Raw genomic sequence first — 11517 nt, 5'->3', positions numbered from 1 at the left:
CACCACAGTAAAGGAAAAAGCAATAAAACTGCTTTATAGAAGACCCGATCAATTATAAATCACACACTCACATACAAAAGAACACTAACCAACAGAGCAACAATAAACTACTATCACAAATGCACAAACACACAGGCAGGTGTTTGTCTTAGAAAGGTTGCATGCCGATCAATGCACTTTTGATTTGTGCTCATCCACATGTGGACGACAGTGATGCAAGTGGCAACTTTAGCGAGTTTACGGGTAAATTACCTCTGCGAACGACATCTTGTCAAAAGGAGCTCTAACAAGCTATCGACCCGCCACTGCCGTGTCCTAAACGAGCTGCTTCCATGTTTCCGGTCAAATCAAGCCACTGAAAAACAGAATTTATCTCAACTGATGTAATGAATCAGAGCCTAAGAAAAACACATCAGGGACAAACACTGGAGGAGGATGGGAGATATCAACGAGCGCAGAGACGGATGTGGGTGAGTGCAAAAAAGTGTCTAATCACTTCAAAATTTGTTTTTCTGAGCAGTAAGCAAGTTTAACGCACTTTGTAGCATAAAGTTTTCAGTCCATGAACGGACACGTAATTGCTACTTTACATAACTCTTTATGTAAAATTATGTTAAAAACAGAAGCACTTTATGGATTTCTGATCACATGACTTCCTGATGAGAAAATAAGGTTTTATTCACACTTGCAATTCCAATTTGTTTTGCAAATTTGAGGAAACTATATCCACACTATATGAGTGAATTCAGACAGATGTCGCACTAATGCACATTGTGTATGAATAGCCTATGATACACACTGATTCTGAATGTTCTGAATGACAAAAAAACGACTTAATTTCGGATCTGACCATTCAGACTGAAACACAAATGTTAAATGGATTTCAAACAACATACAGATGCAGTTTAGATCAAGTTTGGCAACATGCCTTCAGTTCAGAATACAAAGGGGTAATCATTTTAAAAGGTGATTTTTCACTATTATTTACAACAGGATCTGTATTTTTATGGGTTTAAATAAAATAATTTTGTTATAAGAGACAATAAAAACAACTTTGTGCTTCAAAGCCACTCCATTCCTGGAAAAAAACATGCTGTCGGTCAAAGATCTAACGATGTCAAAGATGATAACGTACCTGGACTTTACATTTCTCAGATGTTTAAAAGATTAAGGCAATTACCAAAGTTTGATGAAATGTTGTTTCATTTTCCAATACAAGATGATACATTTTTACATGATTTGCTACATTTAATTACCCTTTAGCAGATTTTAAGCCACATTATGGCCTATATAAGATACACCAAATAGACTTTTAAAAGTTTTTTTTTCAAAAAAAGAACACATGGTTATCGCTCTCGGTGGCTTAAATATTTAACATCACACGTTTTCAGATGAATGCCGACCCGGCCCTGGATAAAGTTTCATATGTTACACTGTAATCGTACACCTAGCCAATGACCTTTGACATCTCTCTAAAACCTTTCAACTCCTTCAACAACAATGAAGGTCATTGCTTTCACTAGTCAACACAGTTCACAAACCCATTTCACATTCACATACTTCCTTAGATTAACAAGAAAAGAAATGTAGTGAGAGACTTTATTTTAATCTGATTGGATGGTAAATGACGTGATTGGAGGAGAGGGTTTGATTATAAGAGGGCTTGATGACATCAGCTGAACAAGAAAGTTGTTTGAGGTGGTGTTGTATTGCATTTTGAAAGAAAACAACTAGGGTCAATTTTGATTTCATGTTGACTTTGACCATGTTTCACAAGCTAAAGCAAAATCAATCATCAAAAATAGTTATTTTGTGATTTTGAACAATCAACAAATTACTCTGACACCAAGATAATCGCCAGTGCGCTGATGGACAGAATGAGTTTCTTCAAAAGACAAGCCAATAAGTTTTCTATCCGAATTGCTTCTTTAGAAGAACGCTGTGATTAGGTTAGCTGCTATTAAAGTGAGCCGTGATTGGCTGGTTTAATGATCAAGTGGCTTTTGATTGTCAGGAAGAGAAGAGTTTTTCTCAGACGGTTAACACAGAGGATGTTTTAGTGTGTGTGTGTGTGTGTGTGTGTGTGTGTGGTTGGCACTGATGGTGGCATCCTGGATCAATACACATCAGGCTCACCGGCGAGACAGACAAGGGTGTCACCGAATCGACAAGCATGTGCTCAGAGCACATCATTCACCAGCCTCCACACACACACACACACACAGATCACGCTATACACAAACACAAAACACTCATCCGCACATGGAGGTAATATGGATTAGTGTGCAACAATGTAATAATTAACGGGGTTAATTTATGTTGGTATATAGTTATGTAGATTATTCTTAAATTTGAGTGTGAAACAATTTTCACTCAAAAATGGCTACATTTCCCAAATAATTACCAAGAAACTACAATTGAATTAGACATGAAATTTTGACCTAAATAGTATTTTCTTGTAACGTACTCCAAAAAAATTGGAAATGCAATTATATTGTGTTAATCTCATGGTGTTGTGTGTGTAGTTCAGAAATGTATTCTTAGCCTTAAAATCACACGCTCAGATTTCAACCATCAGTTGACCATACTGGACCAAACCCTGCATTTCGCTCGCTTTCTCTTTCTCTCTTCTGGTCTACCGAGCTGGATCAAAGCCAATGTACTCATTTTGACTTGCTCTAAAAGACTCTCACTTTCTTTCCCAAGAAAGCAAGCACACACACGGCAAAGCCACTGAACGCAGTCAATGCCGCAATAACACCAGCACTCATTAAAGAGACACTCCCTTGAGCGGTTGTTCTTGACTTGAAGCTTTATTACCTGACTAATTACAACGCTGTTAATTAGTTGCTATGATCATTGAGAAACGCAAATAAAAGACAGACAGGGAAGAAAAGACCTGTAACTTGTGTCCAAACAAGGTACTTGAGTGTTTTAAGAAACTCACAAACACAGGGTGTGTCTCAAAAATGAGTGAAAATCTAGACAGTATCAAATATACCTATAATAACAAAAACTTGAAATATGATTTTGGGATATGGTGCCATGGTAATACCATGTTTTTGGACATGGCATTACAAAAATGCTAGTAATGCACCAAAATTATGCAACCGAAAACAGTCCAAATTTTCAGTCGAAATGGTTTCAGAGGTTCAAAATCCTTGACAGAAAAAATGACATTAAATTAGCGCATTTCTGATGACGTGTTTTGACTGAATCAGTATTTATTCATGCACACATTGTGGATAAGCTACAAGAAGCATCAGCAGTTTGGACGTGCTTCACCGTGAACAAAGAATATGCTATTGCTAGAGTAGCAATACATACAATTTGTATATCAAGATGCAGCTCTTCGCCAAAGAATTTTTATACGACTGGTTTAATTTATCATCCGAGAACACAAAACCGTGAACAGCATATGTTTATTTACCCAATTACCCAAATTGTATTACTGAAACACTATATTCGGTTTTGCTTTTCTGGTAAATGCAAACTTCTGGCGCCTCATTGCCGAAGAATTTCACTTCAACTCATTTAATTTATTACCTGAAAACACAACACCCAGAACAGCATAAAGAATTCAACTGCCCAAAGTTAATTACAGAAACATTACTTTCGGTTTCTATTTTCGGCTAAATGAAAACTATTGGTTTGGGTGAAAATTATTATTATTTTTTTTATTATAATTTTGTCGCCTCATATTTGAACAACTTTACTACGACTGGTTTAATTTATCATCTAAGAATAGGACACCCTGAACAGCATAAAAGGTTCAATGACCCATTCACTTAATTGTAATTAAAGAAAATTCATTTTTGATTAAACTTTTCATTTAGATGTTTCGTTAAAAAATATATATTTTGGCGCCTCATTCCTGAAGAACTTTATTACAACTATTTTAATTTGTCCACCAAAAACAGCATCCAGAACAGCATAAAGAGTTAAATTGCCCACATTTAAGTACAGAAATTTTATTTTTGGCTTTGGTTTTCAGCTAAATATAAACTTTCAGTTTTGTGTTTCGGTAAAAAATAACTTTGGTGCCCCAGTCCTAAAAACTACAAATGGTTTAATTTATCAACCAAGAACATTACACCCTGAACAGCATAAAGAGTTTAACTAACCAGTTAGTTACCCAAATTTAAATAGCAAAAACTTTTGTTTTTGGTTTTCGGCCAAAAAATGTTGTCGCATCAAAACACTAAATAGGTGGTAATACCCTGGTATACTTTGGACTACCACATAAATATCATATATGAACTGTTTACTTAGAAATTGCGTTTTCTTCCCATGTTTTTGTTGTCATGTATTATGTTAATACCATACCACAGTGTTCTTTAAAGTACCATTTAAATAATAGTATATGTAAAAAGCAATAATTTAGTACCATAATATACAACAAAGTGCCAAAGTATCTGCCACGGTCTCTTTAGCAAGGGATGAAGTGCATCTATAATGCCCCAAAATGCTGTCTAGGTAGGCAGCTCAATAGGTTTTGAGAAACAGCAACAGAGACTCTGGTAGACTGTCTTAGACATTTGTTTATAAGTGTGGCCCCTGTCCTGCTGACGGGGCCCAACCGCACACAGAAAGAAACATTCAGAAAGAGCCGACTCTAATTACTCCATCTTTCAGTCCTCTGTGAAAAATTACAAACTAGAAGGGCAAGACAAAACAAATTAAGACTGAAAAACAAGGAAAAGATTGGAGAGAGGGACCGCGGGGTGCATGACAGGGATCTGAGGGGGTCTCTACAGTTGACACAGCACTGAAGAGCATTCCAGCGCAAGTGGAGAACAAAAGCGCGCACACAAACAATGGCGTGGACGCTGGGAGACGCAACAACGGCACATCAGGACTCCATACCCCCTCACACACGCGGAGTGGGCCGCTGATTTGAATGTGAAGCGTCCACTGAGTCCTGGCATTTGGCAAAGCAGATGCTGAGAATGGGCTCGCACACACACACACACACACACGCTGAGCTGCGCTGGGAACAGATGGGGGAAGGGACGCCCCACACGGGGACACATCCCTCCGTTTCTAAGGAAGAACGTCGGCATTGATCAGCGACGTGGAGGTCATTCTACCCGCATACACACACACACACACTCACAGACTGATGCACGCATAAAGGACAAACGGCACTGAACAGGTGGACCAGTAAAAAAAAAAATGTTTTCCAGAAAACATATCATGTATCTGAACAGACAGCTGTTTGGAACGCTGACAAAAGTGGGTGTGTGTCGCTTCACACAGACTAACTAGCTCCTCTTTCACTCGGTTCCTAGATGCACTTTGAGCATATCTTAATATGTGTTTCTACTGTGGTTTGATGTTTTATAGTTTGAACATTAGCAGAGGCATAAACGCATCACTTGGCTGCACTATCCAATGGTGATTCAATTGTGAAAGGGAAACAAATGCATTAACATACATAAATAAATATAAGGTTGAGCCATATTATCTAGTGCTAGATTGATATATCAGCCATTTTGAGATTAGCATTGCTTAAAATAATAATCATTCATTTACTCACGACATGTCATTCCAAACTGTATTTCTCCCATGGAAAATCGAATGGTGACCAAACTCCAGTAAAGCACAATAATAAAAGCATTATAAATGTAGTGCATACAACCTGTGCGCTATATACAGTACATAAAGTCTTCAAAAGTCATATGTTAGCTATATGTAAATGTGAGGGACAGACTGAATGGTAAGAACATTTTCAGTGAAAAAAAAAATAACTTGACAGTGATGGTCACCATTCACTTTTATTGCATAGAGAAGAGAAGCACAGACTTTCTGCTAAATATCTTCTTTTGTGTTCTGGTTTGTAATGATATGAAGATGAGAAATTGATGACAAAATATTAATTTTTAGGTGAACCATTCCTCTATTTTATGCAAAATACTTGAGCAAATTTAGTTAAATAAATGTTTACATTTAAATTTCAGCATTGTTGAGGATCTCAATTACTATTATTAAATGGTATTATGTAAATATCTACATTATATTGACCACTAAGCTCTCTAGATATCAGTAATGGCCATTTAAAAAGCTGGTATTGGCCATATAAAATTGTACCACTAATAACTCCTTAAATGGATAGTTCACCCAAGAAAGAAAATTCTGTCATCATGCAGTTGCAAACTTGTTTGACTTTCTGTGGAACACAAAAGAAAATATTTTGAAGACCGCTGGGAGCCAAACAACGTTGGACCCCATTGACTTCCATTGTATGGATGCTTAGACATTTTTCAAAATATCTCCTTTTGTGTTCTACATAAGAAAGAAAGTCATGCAGTTTTAGAACAACATTAGGGAGAGTAAAAGATAGAATTTTCATTTTTGGGTGGAGCAGACCTTTAATTTCAAAAGTGGTTCACAAAATCTCTTCACAAACTAAATTGCCATTCAAAGAGTGTCTCATAAATATACACTGCCTGGCCCAACCTGGCTTTGTCCCCAAACTCAACCAATATCAAAACTAATCTAATGCTGGGAATAAGTGAGTCATCTATAAAAGTGAGTGTTAGTGGAAAAACAAACCAGAAGTAGCTCACAATGTCCTTTACATTTAGAATGAAAGATTTTTATTTTTTTTAGCAATAACAGTGAATGAACAGCTGAACATACAGTTTACTTTAAATGCATGCACGCATACATATGTTTATGTATGCAAGCATGCATATATCTGAGTCTAGTTGACCCTATATCTTTCGCCTAATGCAGGGCAGTGTCGCATTTCAGAGACTGTGTGTCTCCCATTGATGTGCGGAGCACGCCAACATCATCCGAGCGCAGAGCGGTGTGAAGCCAATCTTATGAGGATGGAGAGAAAAAAGAGAATTCAGCACATTAATACGTGGAGCGCGCGCGCACAGACTAAACACGCTCTCAAGGAGGATCTGAAGTGTGCAGTTTGTGTGCATGTGCTCCGTGGGTTTTAATTAAAAGATGCACTGGGCCCCTTGAGAATTCATACACACATGCACGGGGGGCCGCTTGTAAATTTACAGCCCTTTCGTGGATGCTCGGGAGTCGGGACGCTGTGATCTTCCCACCTTGTCACTGCAGCATGCATGCATGCATTAACATCCACCACACCTCCAACAACTTTCTATGCCCTCTGCATGTCCACAAGTCCTCTATGTGCAGTCATTCCCCCTATGACAACTTAAATAAGGCTGCTTCTCCTGAATGCACCCAAAACATCAATGCTCAACCACAATTTGTCCGCAATTATAAGTTATTTAACATATAAATTTTTAATTGTTTAATTGTATACTTCATTATATATGTATATATATATATATATATATATATATATATATATATATATATATATATATATATGCTGTATGCTATAATGTAATACAATATCCTATAATCATTATTCTTGTGTTCATTATTGAAAGTTACTAAAAATAATTTATACATGTTTATATGAATTCATTTTATATTTAATGTAAATACACTATTTATATTGTTATGTGTGTGTATAAATGAAAAAAATATTTTACGATTTTTTTTTTAATATTTCAAAAACTATTTTTACATTTTCACATCAGCAAAAAAAATATTTATTTACTATATATTTAGTCAAATTTAAGGATGTTTCTTGTCTAAATAGTTAAGCTAGGCTGCACTTCCACTCCAGTCAGTGTTATTTTACTATTACTGATTTACCATTATAGTTTTAGTTAATATTTAAAAATATATCTTTTATTTTTATATGATATTTTCTGTTTTCATTTTAAATTTCACAGTAATTTTGTTGTGTGTTCTTGTCTTTTTTCTTTTTTTTATTTAGGTTTTAGTTCATGTTTATGATTTTTTTATGGTTTTAATTTTAGTTACCCTGACTCGAGTCTTCCTGTTGACTGTTTGTGTTTGTCTGTTTATAGGCCCAAACCTAAATTGCCTGCAAACAGACAAAACGCTCTATTATTAAGACTGAATTGTATTGTACTACATTGTATTTGAGAACAGCTGGACGTTGCGGTATCAGGTGATATATGGGTCAACCCTGCATAAGTGTGCTGGTCCACTCTTGCTGAAGCTCCAGTGCGTCCAACTGAGTGTCAGAGTGATGATCACGGGTGGCTACGGTGTCTTTTAGAAATGCACTTCCTTGTAATTAATGTAGCCATGATATAATGCACAAATCGATTGTCATTGTGCACCCCTGACTGCATCGGGACAGGAGGGGCTGATTTTTCTGTCCCGCTGGTGTGCTGTTAGGCGGATATCCACTTATCATGCAGAGCTGACATCAAACGCATGAGGTGGGTGGGTGAGGGTCAGGTTTGCTATCTTTGTTGAGACCAAATGAGAGCTGCTGAAATAGCCTTATAACTCTCATAATGAAAACAGCTTAATAAAGGGATTAAATAATATCTTAATTAAAATCTAACAATGCTAAAAGGTTTCTATAAGGTGTCGGCGTAAGGTTAGGATGTACTAATTATAATTAGCCTAATTTAAAAATAATACAAGCCGCAATAATGCATAGAAATAAATAGCATGTACCTTGAGAATTCATACACACATGCACGGGGGGCCGCTTGTAAATTTACAGCCCTTTCGTGGATGCTCGGGAGTCGGGACGCTGTGATCTTCCCACCTTGTCACTGCAGCATGCATGCATGCATTAACATCCACCACACCTCCAACAACTTTCTATGCCCTCTGCATGTCCACAAGTCCTCTATGTGCAGTCATTCCCCCTATGACAACTTAAATAAGGCTGCTTCTCCTGAATGCACTCAAAACATCAATGCACAACCACAATTTGTCCCTAAGATCTACTGAAAAAGGTCTCAAACCCCAAACGCGTAACGTAGCCAACGCAACGCATGCCTTTACTGCGGAATAAACCTGCTTCAATACTTGCCCCCTTCATTCAATCTGCCCCCGTCCGCTGCCCAGCCAACTTTCACTCCCAAACGCAGTTAGTTGATTAATAATCACATTGCATCTCAAGGAGGATCTGAAGTGTGCAGTTTGTGTGCATGTGCTCCGTGGGTTTTAATTAAAAGATGCACTGGGCCCCTTGAGAATTCATACACACATGCACGGGGGGCCGCTTGTAAATTTACAGCCCTTTCGTGGATGCTCGGGAGTCGGGACGCTGTGATCTTCCCACCTTGTCACTGCAGCATGCATGCATGCATTAACATCCACCACACCTCCAACAACTTTCTATGCCCTCTGCATGTCCACAAGTCCTCTATGTGCAGTCATTCCCCCTGTGACAACTTAAATAAGGCTGCTTCTCCTGAATGCACTCAAAACATCAATGCACAACCACAATTTGTCCCTAAGATCTACTGAAAAAGGTCTCAAACCCCAAACGCGTAACGCAGCCAACGCAACGCATGCCTTTACTGCGGAATAAACCTGCTTCAACACTTGCCCCCCTTCATTCAATCTGCCCCCGTCCGCTGCCCAGCCAACTTTCACTCCCAAACGCAGTTAGTTGATTAATAATCACATTGCATATGACTTCATTTCGCATACCTATCCTCGTGAGTAATAAATCCGTTCGGTGAGTGGCAGGCGTCCGCGCGCTACTTTGCCGTATCCATGAGAAGTTCCGTATCCGACCGCGCATCGGTAGTGCAACCGTCTCGCCGAAGCTTCTGCAACAGCAGTGTGCTCCGGCGTTCACACACGCGCGTTCTTACACACAAACACACACACACTCGCTCGGCGTGGGACCGGGGAAGCGCGCGCACGGAAGGGGGGAAGAGCGACTCCCGCGGGTGCGAGCATAGCGCAGTCTACCGGACGAGCGCGCACACACACATCCACACATCCACACAACACACACAGTCACACACGGTTTGGCATTATTTATTGTGCATGGGAAATCATTAATGTGCATATTATATTTGCCTTAAGTGCATGTACTTACAGTAATTTATTTTATAATTATTTATTATTTAAAGATTATGCAATTATAAGTTATTTAACATATAAATTATTTCTGTTTTAATTGTATACTTCATTATATATGTATATATATATATATATATATATACATGTATGCTGCATGCTATAATGTAATACAATATCCTATAATCATTATTCTTGTGTTTATTATTAAAAGTTACTAAAAATCATTTATACATGTTTATATGAATTCATTTTATATTAAATGTAAATACACTATTTATATTGTTATGTGTGTGTATAAATGAAAAAATATTTTAAGATTTTTTTTTTCACATCAGCAAAAAAATTATTTATTTACTATATATTTAGTCAAATTTAAGGATGTTTCTTGTCTAAATAGTTAAGCTAGGCTGCACTTCCACTCCAGTCAGTGTTATTTTACTATTACTGATTTATCATTATAGTTTTTGTTAATATTTAAAAATATATCTTTTATTTTTATATGATATTTTCTGTTTTCATTTTAAATTTCACAGTAATTTTGTTGTGTGTTCTTGTCTTTTTTCTTTTTTTTATTTAGGTTTTAGTTCATGTTTTAATTTTAGTTACCCTGACTCGAGTCTTCCTTCCTACTGTTTGTGTTTGTCTGTTTATAGGCCCAAACCTAAATTGCCTGCAAACAGACAAAACGCTCTATTATTAAGACTGAATTGTATTGTACTGCATTGTATTTGAGAACAGCTGGATGTTGCGGTATCAGGTGATATATGGGTCAACCCTGCATAAGTGTGCTGGTCCACTCTTGCTGAAGCTCCAGTGCGTCCAACTGAGTGTCAGAGTGATGATCACGGGTGGCTACGGTGTCTTTTAGAAATGCACTTCCTTGTAATTAATGTAGCCATGATATAATGCACAAATCGATTTTCATTGTGCACCCCTGACTGCATCGGGACAGGAGGGGCTGATTTTTCTGTCCCGCTGGTGTGCTGTTAGGCGGATATCCACTTATCATGCAGAGCTGACATCAAACGCATGAGGTGGGTGGGTGAGGGTCAGGTTTGCTATCTTTGTTGAGACCAAATGAGAGCTGCTGAAATAGCCTTATAGCTCTCATAATGAAAACAGCTTAATAAAGGGATTAAATAATATCTTAATTAAAATCTAACAATGCCAAAAGGTTTCTATAAGGTGTCGGCGTAAGGTTAGGATGTACTAATTATAATTAGCCTAATTTAAAAATAATACAAGCCGCAATAATGCATAGAAATAAATAGCATGTATGTGTCAGAGTTAGAGAAAGGTGTAAAGTGTCAAAGATAGAAAGAGACCATTTTATTTAGATATCAGAGATACACAATTTTTCTTTTAAATAGTTTTAATTTTAGCTTGTATACATGATATATATACAATGCCAAAATGTTTCCTAAGATGTAGGTGTAATGTTAAGATGTACTAATTATAATTAGCCTATAATTTAAAAACAATACAAGCCAATGAAGATATTATAATGCAGATAAATTAAAAGTGTGTTAGAGAAAGCAGGTGTAAAGTGGCATAGATTGAATGAAACCGCTTTGCTTTTTGCACCTTCAGATTGTGTGTTTGTGTTTG

Source organism: Sinocyclocheilus grahami, unplaced genomic scaffold (genome assembly GCF_001515645.1).
Source record: "Sinocyclocheilus grahami isolate Dianchi unplaced genomic scaffold, SAMN03320097.WGS_v1.1 scaffold927.1, whole genome shotgun sequence".
Lineage (NCBI taxonomy): Eukaryota > Metazoa > Chordata > Actinopteri > Cypriniformes > Cyprinidae > Sinocyclocheilus > Sinocyclocheilus grahami.
The sequence above is the reverse complement of the archived record's forward strand: the minus strand, read 5'-3'. Positions refer to the sequence as shown.